The sequence below is a fragment of the Panthera uncia genome, chromosome F2 (genome assembly GCF_023721935.1).
Source record: "Panthera uncia isolate 11264 chromosome F2, Puncia_PCG_1.0, whole genome shotgun sequence".
NCBI lineage: Eukaryota > Metazoa > Chordata > Mammalia > Carnivora > Felidae > Panthera > Panthera uncia.
The window spans coordinates 22,152,504-22,164,577 of NC_064812.1; the positions used below are offsets into that span (position 1 = coordinate 22,152,504).

Sequence of the window (12,074 nt, forward strand, 5' to 3'; positions counted from 1 at the left end):
CAATAGCTAGACCTCTAATATCCTGTGAATCTTCTTTAGCATATGAAAATCTCTTTGAAAACTTTCCCTTGACTTTACCTTCTCCAACTCCATAGTATATAACCTGTCACTCTTCACAACCCCAGTGCAGCTCTTTCTGCCTATGGGTCCTTTCCCATGCTTTAACAAAATCACCTTTTTGCACCAAAGATGTCTTCAAGAATTCTTTCTTGGCTGTCCCCACCATCACCCCAAACCTCATCGCCAGCACAAACCCCTATCCACACCATGTCTCCTGACCAGAGAGTTCTACAGGGCCTCAGTTCTGGTGGAGTTGGTGTTGGATCTCATTTTACAAGCAGACCAGAGCACACCTAGTTAAAGTTGCCACATTTAGGCCAAGGACCAAACAATGCCCACTGCAGGCAAGAAGAGCCTCTGCAAATGAATGGCCTAAAGGATATAGAGCAGCCAAAACGCAACAGCAGAGCACATACAGTACACACTGGAGACACTCCATGAAGCACAGACCGTGGGTGCTACGTGACCTCTTCTTCATAAAGCCATTACTTTTAGGAGCAGGAGGCAAAAAAGGCTTTTCTAGAAAACACACAGAAGAAGGCAGAGACTTAGCAAAATGCCAAGATGGGGGAATGTGTCCCACATGAGAGAACAAGATAAGGTCACAGTCAGATATATAAGTGAAACAGATATAAGTAACATGCGTGATGAAGACTTTAAAGCAAAAATCATACGGATATTCATTGGGCTTGAGAAAAGAATGAAAGACAAGCATCCAACTCTTGATTTTGGCTCAGGTCATGATCTCACAGTTTCATGAGTTCTAGCCCCACATCAGGCTCTGTGTGCTAAACTAGCTGAGCCTGCTTGGGATTATCTGTCTCCCTCTCTCTCTGCCCCTCCCCCACTCATGCTTTCTCTGTCTCTCTCAAAGAAATTTTAAAAAAGAATCAATCAAAGATAAAGAATGCAATAAACAAGATTGGAAACAGCTTGATGCAATGAACAGCAGGCTGGAAAAAATAGAGGAATGAATTAATGACCTAGAAGACAAAGTAATGGAAAATAATGAAGCTGAACAAAAGAGAGAAAGAAAAATTATGCAACATAAGAATAGACTTGACGAACTCAGTGACTCCATTAGAATATAATAACATTTGTATTATAGGAGACCCAGAAAAAGAAGAGAGAAAATGGGGCAGAAAATTTATCTCAAGAAATAACAGCAGAAAACATCTCAAATCTGGGGGAAGAAATAGCTATCCAGATCCTTGAGGCACAGAGAACTCCAATTAAGATCAACAAAAGCAGGCCAACATGAATTAAATTTACAAAATGCAGTGATAAAGGAAAACCTTAAAAGCAGGAAGACAAAAGAAGGGCTTAACTTATAAGGGAAAACCCATAAGACTAGCTGGAGATTTCTCGACAGAAACTTGGCAAGCCAGAAGGTAGTGGCATGATATATTCAATGTGCTGAATGGGGAAAATCTGCAGGCAACAATACTCTATCCAGCAAGGCCATCATTCAGAATAGAAGAAGAGATAAAGAGTTTACCAGACAAACAAAAATTAAAGGATTTCGTGAACCAGCCATGTAAGAAATATGAAAGGGGACTCTTTGAGTGCAAAGGAGAGACCAAAAGTAATAAAGACAAGAAAGAATCAGTGAAAATCTCCAGAAACAATAACAAATCAAGTAATAAAATGGCACACAAAAACGTATCTATCAATAATTACGTTGAATGTAAATGGACTAAACACTCCAATCAAAAGACATAGGGTGTCAGAATGGGTTAAAAAAAATAAAATTAAAATTAAATAAATAAAATAAAATAAACCCATCCATATGCTGCCTATAAGAGACTCACTTTAGACCTAAAGACACCTGCAGATTGAAAGTGAGGGGGTAGAGAAACATTTATCATGCAAATGGATGTAAAAAGAAAGATGTAAAAATTGGACAAACCAGGTTTTTTGTTCTTGTTTTTATCCTTCTTTGGTATCAGGGTAGTACTGGCCTCATGGAATTATTTTGAATGTGTTCTCTATTCCATTATATGTAAGATTTTGATAAAGATTACCATTAATTAAATGTTTATTAGAATTCACCAATGAACCCATGTAGTCTTGGGCTGTTCTTTGCTGGGAGATTTTTGATTCCTAATACAACATTTGTTCTTGTTATTGATCTAAGATAATTTCCCACATCTTGGATTCAAGATTCATGATTCAATCTTGATAAATTATGTATTTTTAGGAATTATCTGGGTTTTTTCCTAAGTATCTGATTTGTTATTATATAATTATTTACAGTAATGTTATCATACTATGTTATTTCTGTGGTTATCTGTTGTATTGTTTTCTCTTCCATTTCTCATTTTGGTTTTTGAATCTTTTCTCTTTTTTTCTTAGTTAATGTAGGTAAAGCATTACCAATTTTATTTTTTTTTAAACTGGTGATTACTTTCAATATTATGTTATTGTTTATTCTGGTCCCTATTTATTTCTGATTCTTCTTTGTTATTCTTTTTCCCTGATAAATTTCAGCTAAGTTCCTTCTTTTTCTAGGTCCTTATGATGTAATGTTGTTTATATTAAATTTTTATCTTAATATAAGCATTTATAGCATAAATTTCTAACATTTGCTTCTGCTGCATCCCATAGATTTGAGAATAATGTGTTTTCTTTTTCTCTTATTTTGAGGCATTTTTTGATTTGCCATTTTATTTCTTATCCGGCTCATTGCTGGTGCAGTAGTGTACTGTTTAATATTTACAAATTAAATATTTAATATTTATTTACATTGTTGATTGTTCAGTATGTTTTTGTTGATCTTTAGTTTTGTACGATTGTGGTTGGAAAATACAATTGGTATGGTTTCAGTCTTCTTAAATTTGTAATATCTGTTATTTCTCTTTGTATGTGATTTAACCAGAGGATTCTTCTTTGTGTACATGAAGAAAATGCATATTCTTTCTATTTTTCTTGGATAGAATGTTTTATACTTATCTTTTAGAACCATCTATTCTGAAGTATGCCTCAAGTAAAAAATGTTCTTGTTGAAAAAAATTACTTTAACTGAGGGTACTCACTCAAAACATATCCGAGGGGAGGTGGGTAGGGGGATAAGTGAAATAAGTGAAGGAGATTAAGAGTACACTCATCATGATGATCACTGAATAATGATGTATAGAATTATTGAATCACTATATTGTATGCCTGAAACTTACATAACACTGTATGTTAACTATACTGAAATTAAAATAAAAAACTTAATAAAAAAGTGTTTTTAATTTTTAAAAAAGTAAATGGACAGAAAAAATATATACCATACAAATAGTAACCATAAGAAGAGTGGAGTGGAATTACTTGCAGATAAAACAGAATTCAAGACAAAGATCATTATCAATGATAAAGACATTTTATAATGATAAAGGAATTTGTTGTTAGGAAGTTAAGTCTTATAACAGAGTTTTAAAATATATTAATTAAAAATTGATAGAAATAAAGGGAGAGATATTCAATTCCATAATTATAGCTTGAGATTTTAACATGCCTTATTGATAGAACAACTAGACAAAAAAAAAAAAATCAGTAAAGACATAAAGCATCAGAACATTTAAAAAATGATAAAATAAAAATATAACCACAATACCATTCCATATCTAAAATAAATAATTCTTTACTATCATCCTTTTGAACCTGACCTTCCATGAGCTAGTGGACAAAGAGTTTGTCCAGTTTTAAATGTATTTTTTTAATGTTTTTTTTTTTTTTTTAAGACAGAGCATGAGCTGGGGAGGTACAGAGACGGAGGGAGACAGAGTATCTGAAGCTGACTCTACCGACAGCAGAGAGCTCAATGTGGGGCCCAAACTCTTGAACTGTGAAATCATGACCTGAGCTGAAGTCGGACTCTCAGACGACTGAGCCACCCAGATGCCCTGAGATTGCCCAGTTTTATTCTGCAACTTAAAATCCTATCAGTGGTTGAAGTAAAACTTAAATTAAATCCAACTGATTCCAGACAAGAAGTACAGTGCATAAGAAAAGAGTTTTATATCAGATGCACCTTTGCCAATAAACGGTGATCAATTGTGGACCATCAAAAGAAGCAGTTATTGTTACCTATACTCGTATAATGCTAAGGAGGAAAAGGTGCTAGTGAGAAAACATCTCCCAGGAATAATCCATGACTGCTACACCTTCATAATTCTACAGTATGTGCAGAGATTTCCCATATGGACTTGACATGCGAAAGAAAAATGCTGCTTGGTTTGGGAGATAGTATCTTGGAGAGAAATGTAATAGAGAGCTTTCTGGGGCTCAACAAATTCATCATGTACTAACAATTTCAGATAACATGAAATGCTGCCTTCCAAGGAAAACCATGAAGTATTGCCAGTGAACTTAAAGTCTAAAATAGGGAATTGCCAAGTCTTGGGATGAAACATGTAAATTTATTTCTTCACCATGGAGGTGGTTACTGGGAAAGCTAAAGGAAGATGCTGGAGAAACTGACCATGACTTTTGATTGATGGGTCCTGATTTTCTCCCTCATGATTTAAAATGGGTTGTTTTGTTTTGTTTTGTTTTGGTTTTGGTTTTTAAATTTTTAATGTTTATTTTTCAGAGACAGAGCATGAGCAGGGGAGGGGAAGAGAGAGAGGGAGACACAGAATCCAAAGCAGGCTCCAGGCTCTGAGCTGTCAGCACAGAGCCTGACATGGAGCTCAGACTTACGAACTGTGAGATCATGACCTGAGCCGAAGTCAGACACTAATCCAACTGAGCCACTCAGGCACCCCTAAAATGGGTTTTTTAAAGAAAAATGGAATATATGACAAAGACTTGGAAGAACATACTTGGTGGAAGATTTATTATTTGCATGGCCAAAAAAATAATGAGGGGACAGGATGCTTGAAAGTGAAGTTTATAGGTGACAAAATTCTTTCAATGAAATTATAAAACAGTACTCTATGAAAGACAACTAAATGATGTAACATATAAGACTGAGCTACTTGAAGTTAAAGACCAGACATTCATTTTTATATCCCTTGTATCTTATAAAGCACTTGAACCAGGTGTGTTTGTATCAGTGAGGATTAGATACCACTGCAAATAACAGAAAAAACAAAAATATCAAGACATGACTTTATTTCTAAGTTATAAGAAAGAAGCCTGAAGATGGACACTTGAGAGGTCACATGAGAGCTCTGTAAAGTTATCATGGGTCCAAACTTGTCCATCTCACTGCTCTACTATCCTTAGCATAACCCTTGTGCTCATGGTCCAAGATTACTGCCGGAGCACCAGCTATCATATCTACATTCCAAGCAGCAAAATGGAGGAAAAAGAAGTCTGGACTCCTTTTTTTTTTTTTTTTAATGTTTATTTATTTTTGACAGAGAGAGAAACAGAGCATGAGTGGGGGAGAGGCATAGAGAGAGGGAAACACAGAATCCGAAGCAGGCTTCAGGCTCTGAGATATCAGCACAGAGCCCTATGTGGGGCTCGAACTCACAGACCATGAGATCATGACCTGAGCAGAAGTCAGACACTTAACCAACTGAGCCACTCAAGTGCCCCGGGTTGCTGCTTTTAAAGAAATCTTTTAGGAACACTCACATATCACTGAGTAGAACATATTCACTTGGCCACACCTACATGCATGGGAGTTTGGGAAATGTAATGTTTTACCTGGGGCCATGTGCCAAACTAAAGGAAAAGGGAAAGATAGTGGGAAGTAGTTCTCAGTTTAGCATGGAACTCAATACAGACCTTTATTCTATATCAATAGGAAAGAGAAAATTATCAGATCCAACTACAATAATATTAAAATAGTAACTATGATTTACTGAGCTAGATGCTTTAGTTCATCTTGGGCAACGAACACCACAGCCATGAGGCTATAGATACTATTTAGCCTAATTTTACAGATAAGAAAACTGAGTTTCAGAGAAGTTGAGCAACGTGCTGAAGGTCACACAGCTATGGAAAAGCCATGATATAAACCAAGGTCTACCTGGTTCCAAAGTCTGTTCTGTAAAAATCTTTGCTCCTTGATATGGTTCGTGTACCAGCAGCCTCGGAATTACCTGGAATCTTGCCCCCCGCCCCCCGCAAAAAAAAAAAAAAAAAAAAAAGCAAACAAACAAAAAATAGAATTTTTGGACCCCACCCTAAACTGCCAAATGCAGGTCTGCAATTTAACAAGTTCCTGAACTGTAAATCTATTAAAGTTGGACAAGCATCATTCCCTGCCATTCTGCCATAAATATATCAGACCTCACTGATAATAAAGTTCGCCTTTATTCTTTAGGGAAAGAATTTCAGTCAGTTATATTTTAGTGTGAGTTTATATAATAATGTTAATTCCTCACATAGGATTAGCAGATAGGGGAATAATTTCCAAATAACATGGAAATTACATTAGTTCAAATATGATTCCTTTCCCCAGCACATTAACTTTTTGCCCCCATCAAGTTAATGCAAAGCAATTAATACAGTTGAGCACCTAGCCACAGAAAGCACAAGACTGTACATCACTCCCAATCACTTCAAGTCAGTACTTGGCTCAGTTTAGCCACATGCTGTGTCTCTAAAGTGCTTACTGCTGGAGTTTCCTTTATCTCTGTGCATTTTGTCCTTGCCTCTTAACTTAGCAGCTCCCACCTTCCCTTTCACCCCTTCCATCAAGCCACCTTCCCCTTCTTTTTAGGAAAAGTACTCTATTTACTATGTTACGTCTTTGATGAATGGTAACTTAGTATGTCTTTTTTAAGTTTGCAAGGATTTTTCATTAAGATGTTAACATTTTTGATAGTTGTATAGGATTTAAGAGACCTACCCAGCTTAATTTTCTTCCAGTTTGCCCTATTATTTTTAGTAAGCAGTTTTGCTAAATGAAAGGAACAAAGTATATAGTGTTACAACAATCAGTGTTACATATACATGACTTTCGTTTTTTTTCTCTTCTGTCCTTAGTTTGTTCTCTACCACCACAGGACTTTTGTACATGCTGTTCTCTCTTCCTGGGACTCAACCTCCACATCCCAGCTGCAAAATTCCTCAAGAAAGACCTCTCTTCCACTCCCAACTGCCCTACTTTTGGGTCTCCTTGTATATTTGACTTTTTTTGTGCCACAGGCATGTCTAAAAATTTAAAAATCCCTCCCTAGCTATACTGAAAGCTTCATGGAGGCAGGTTCTATCTCTGTTGTACCCCAACTATCTATAAATCTAGGTTGACTGAACCCTTAGATTTTATGGAGCTTAAGGGTTTTATGTTACTTTCGTCGCTACAGAGCCATTAAAATGAGTTTTTGTGTCGTGGCAAACAACGATAGCTCTTCCCTCTAAAACAAGTGCAAGAATAAAGGTAAAAGCCAGGGAGGGATTCACTTCCCTGGCAAGCACTGCGCGTGCGCTATCTGCCAGGTTCTCAACTCTTGAAGACGCTCTGGCCAGAAAATCACCTTAGCGCCTGCTTAGTTCGGGGCTGCACAACCAGAGGGCGGGGTCCAAAGAGGAGGAAATGGTCACTGCGCCTGCGTCCGCTCCTTCTGGGTCCTAGGCTGGCTGCGCAGGCGCATATGTACCATTTTGACCGTAAACATCCTGCCGATTTGAACCGAGGATTTGGGCGGCAGGAAGAGCCGCGGCGTAACGGCAGCCATCTTGTTTGTTTGAGTGAATCGGAAAGGAGGCGGTGGCTGTGGCGGCGGCGGGAGCTGCTCCGAAGCTACACCTCACAGGGGCTCCCCCCCCCTTTCCCCGCCCCCTCCCCCGACCCTTTTCCCCTCCCCAGGCCACCCAGCCCGCCCAGCTCCCGGCGGAGTACAAGGTAAGATACTCGGCCGGCCCCTCTTATCCTCCGGCTCCCTCCCCCTACCCCTTCCCTGCCGTCCTGCCGCCTAGGAGCCGGGCTCGGGGAGGGGGGGTGGGGGGGGGAGCGAGGGAGGAAAGCACTCGCCGTATCCCGGGACGGTGGCCGTGCTGCCACCCTCCGAGCCCTGGAACGGCAGCGCCGCCTGCCCAGGCCGCTTTCCCCGGGCCCGCCCTCGGCCAGGACCCGCGCCACCTGGGCCCGCATTATCGCTTGTCTGGTAACAAATGGTTCTGGTCCGTTCCAAGGCCGAAAAAGCCGTTACTCCTCCAGTCCCTCGGGAGCCACATCTCCCGGAGGAGGCAAAGGAAACCTTGGGTCCTGGAGGGAAAGGAGGAGGTTTGAACGAGCCCGCTCTGGGACTGGGCCGCCTACTCGGGCAAAAATGGCTGTCTAGGAAGACGCGGGACGCGGGGCGGGCGGCGGTGGCGGGTCGGCGCCCGCGGTGGCAGCTCGGTGGGGCAGCAACCGTCCGCCGAGCTTGGGTGCGGGGGGTCGGAGACGTGCGGGCACTGCCCTCGCGGGCGCTGTGGACTCATCGCACGGCGACGGGCCCCTCGCCAGGGATTGCTGCTGCTCCCCCTCCCCTTTTTTTAAGGAAATATTTTACGTTGGGAATATTACACACTGGACAGACCAATAGAAAACGAGACCAAGGGAAGTTGCTTCTGATTCTTAGGAAATTAGCATAATTGGTCCCCCCCCACCCTACTTTTCTAATGATTAGGGATATTGAGTGTTTTGATAATTGATGTAGAGACGCTTTGGGAAGGTGGTTTCTGACAAATGCTTGAAGTCTTTCTCCTTTCTGAGAAAGTCTTTGCGATTGATCTGCTGTGATAGAGTGGGGTGACACTATCTACTTGTGGTGCCAGACCTAGCGGCATTCTTTCAAATTTGGAAGAAGGAAACGCTGGAGGGTTTGTCTGCCCACCCTATGATTGTAACGCTGTCTTAAGAGTGCAAAACCGCGCTAGTGCTTTTAATGATTTCTGGTAAAGGCTTATGTCTGTCAGCTTTCTTTGCAAGCGAAGTTTAATATTTGCTCTCATAATGCTGTTTAGAATCATCACTGAAATCCAGAAAAAAATTCTTTTTAAAAATGAATGCAAATGCCAATGAGCTGTGTGAATCGGCAGAATTTTAGAGACGGGCTGGAGAAGCTTTCCTAAGTTGTAGAGTCTTTAAATTTATTTTTGTTTTTAATGTTGGAGGCAATTTACAATTATTTTTAGAAAGACACTGATGACATATACCGTAACCAGTGATTAAATTATTTAACAGTTCGTAAATTGTTGAGGTGACAGCAGTGCATAACTAATGGACATGGTGCTTTTCATAAACAAGTCAGAATTACATTGGTAAAGAGTAACCTTAATAACTTTTTTGTTTATAAAGACGACACATTAGTACACTCTACACTTGTTTTTCACTTAGAGTGGTAGGTTTAAAGTATTCTGAAAAAATTTTATCTTTCATAGTTTGGTGCAGAAGGGAAATTTCTAATGTTTAAGAAATAAAGGTTTTGTGTATTTTGTTTAAATGTTGTGATGTCAGATTGTTAGGCATGATCATGCTTTTTATTTTCTGCTGTGACATTTTTTTCAAATTTACTGTTTATTTACATCCCGGTAGGATTGTGCTAGTTTGCTGTTCTGTTTCATTCTCATCCTTTTTGGTTAACATCCTCATTTTATAGATGTGAAAGCTAAGACTCAGTTAAATAACTTTTAACCATTACAGAACAACTCAGGAGGGAGCTGAATTTGAATCTAGGACCTTTTGATTGTAAAATTGTTGTTCAAAGAATGTTAGTAGCAGAAGGGTGGGGAGCTCTAGTGTGCAGGGTTGGAAATAACTTCTGTTCCTGAGGCAGCCCCCAAACCTCCAGAGATCATCACATTCTTATCTGAGTTTTAGGTATAGATGTTTTCCAAGGTTAGTAAATCACTGAATTTCAACCTTCCAGGTTTTTATAGTTTGTGAAAATGAACCACACAGACTAAGCAGCTTAACTTGTTAGTTAATGGCAAAGCAGGATTGTGTCTTGACTTGCAATATAATAGTTTTTACTTTGGGTGATATTTGTGTATGTTCCAAGTTAAAGTCGAACAGTACAAAAAAATAGGTGTCACTTTCCCAGCAGACCCGCTTTCCAAAGGTAACCAGTGTCATCAGTTTCATTTGTACACCACAGATAATTTATGTAAGTGCATTAAATATATCTTACAGAGAGAGCCTTCCTTTAAAGAATACATATATGTATACCATTGTTTAAGTCTGCATGGAATTCTGTTATATGGCTGTATTAATTTGTTAAAAGTCACTAATTAGCAGCCAGGTAAATTATTTCTAATGTTTTGCTGTTAAAAGACATGCTGGCAAGGCAACACAGTGTTGCGTTAGAGGTGTGAGCTCTGAAATTCAAGTTTCACTTGCATTAAATGCTAATGACCTTGGTACATTGTCCATTTTCTCTGTTTCCTCATCTGTAAAATGGGCTGGTACTTACCTCATGACTGTCGTTAAAAGGATGGACACATCAGTTTTTAACATTTTTTGTTGTTATTATATATCTCAAGGTATGCCATTGGCATTATTACTGGAAGTGCAGTTTCTATTTCGAGTGTTTGAGATTTTCATAAGATGTTGGCAAATTGCCCTTAAAAGAGGTTATCCCAATTTATACAACCATTGTCCTGCCCTGCTTTCTAACAGATGAGTGAAATATCATAATGACTAATATCATGGTAGAAACATTGTATCTACATTGTAGAAACAAGGCTGTAATTTGCCTTTTTTTGTAAGATCATAAATTGTCATTTTTTCCATTTCTAAATATGTTCAAAAATACTGATTTGTCATTTCACTTTAGACTTAAATTACTTTTTAGGCTATATTGAAAAAAGTTTGCTGCTTTAGAAAAAAATGAGAAATCCTGAAATTGCGTAAGCTATCCTCTCAGACTAAATACAGGCTTTATGCTAAGATCTTTTACAAAGGATTAACAGACTTAGAATTTTCAACATTTACAGAGATTAATCAACTTTTTTTTTAATTAAAGTATGCTAATACTAAGAAAAAAGATTGTTCAAAAGATTGTACTTTATTTAGATATAAGCCAGTTGTTGATCTACCACTGTGCTTCAGACGTCCTATAGTTATTAGGGTGATTTCCTCTTGCTAATTGTTTCCCAGAATAACTTTCGCACCACTTTGCTTTAGTTACCCCATCCCATGCCAAGAAAGCATCTATTTAGGAATCTTTGCCTCCACATAACTGGGATATTTTAGGCATGGTACTCTGACTAGCAGCTTAAGTCCTGGCCATGAGTTACTGACACCTGTTGAAAAGTGCCAGTAGTTTTAATTTCTAAAATTTCCAGAATTTTTTACATATGTCAATTATGAGATCACTTGGTGTATCTCATTTCCTTATTCATTAAGCACGTATTTAGTAGTTGTTATGCAGCAGGCAGTATTCTAAAATCTAAATATTAAGGAGATATTTGTTTGGAATACAGCTATCTTCTATAGTGAAAATTGGGACTTCTTGTGTATGACAGCAACTGTATTTCTAAGAACACATTGCCATATTGGATTTCTACAAAATCCTGTAGACTTTATTTATAGCGCTGTAGAGGCAGCTTAATTTTCAGGCTAACAAACATTAAGGCTTAAAGTAAAAGCATTGCTTTGCAACATAGGCTCTCTTTGATTATGAGAAGCCTATTTGGAAATATAAAATACTGCTGAGCAGGATATAAGATACACTTGAGGAGTTAGTGTTTAATTCTGTCGTAGAGTGTTTAATCTGAATTCTTCCTACTTTTCACATTCCTTAGTCACATTTAAGAGAGTTCACAACATTGGGCAGTTGATGAAGCCTGTTTTTGTTTTTTGTTTTTTGTTTTCTTTTGAAACAGTTTTCCTAGTGTGAATTAATAATGATCCTCTGGACACATCTGGTTCAGCGATTGAAAATTTCAGGACCCTTTGCCATTAAGTAATAGAAAAATGGAAAGGAGGCAAACCTGACTGAATTACTCTTGCACCACCACCCTCTACCCTTTCAAACTTTTTTGACAGGCATGAAATCTCTTGCCTATAATATGTTTAACTAATATATATTTCCTGTACAACACTGGAAAGAATGGATACAGTTGTTAATTCAAAATACAAT

The 12,074-nt window shown here is 38.4% G+C and overlaps 1 protein-coding gene across 2 annotated transcripts in view; it reads left to right on the plus strand.

Moving 5' to 3' along the window:
• The first annotated feature begins 7,673 nt into the window (after positions 1-7,673).
• Positions 7,674-12,074, plus strand: part of RAD21 (RAD21 cohesin complex component) — a 29,877-nt gene continuing 25,476 nt past the window's right edge. The window contains exon 1 of one of the 2 annotated variants that reach the window (XM_049632989.1): positions 7,674-7,849. The gene's annotated coding sequence lies outside the window, so the exon portion shown is untranslated. The remainder of the gene's footprint in view (positions 7,850-12,074) is intronic. The other variant, XM_049632990.1, reaches the window with a different exon arrangement.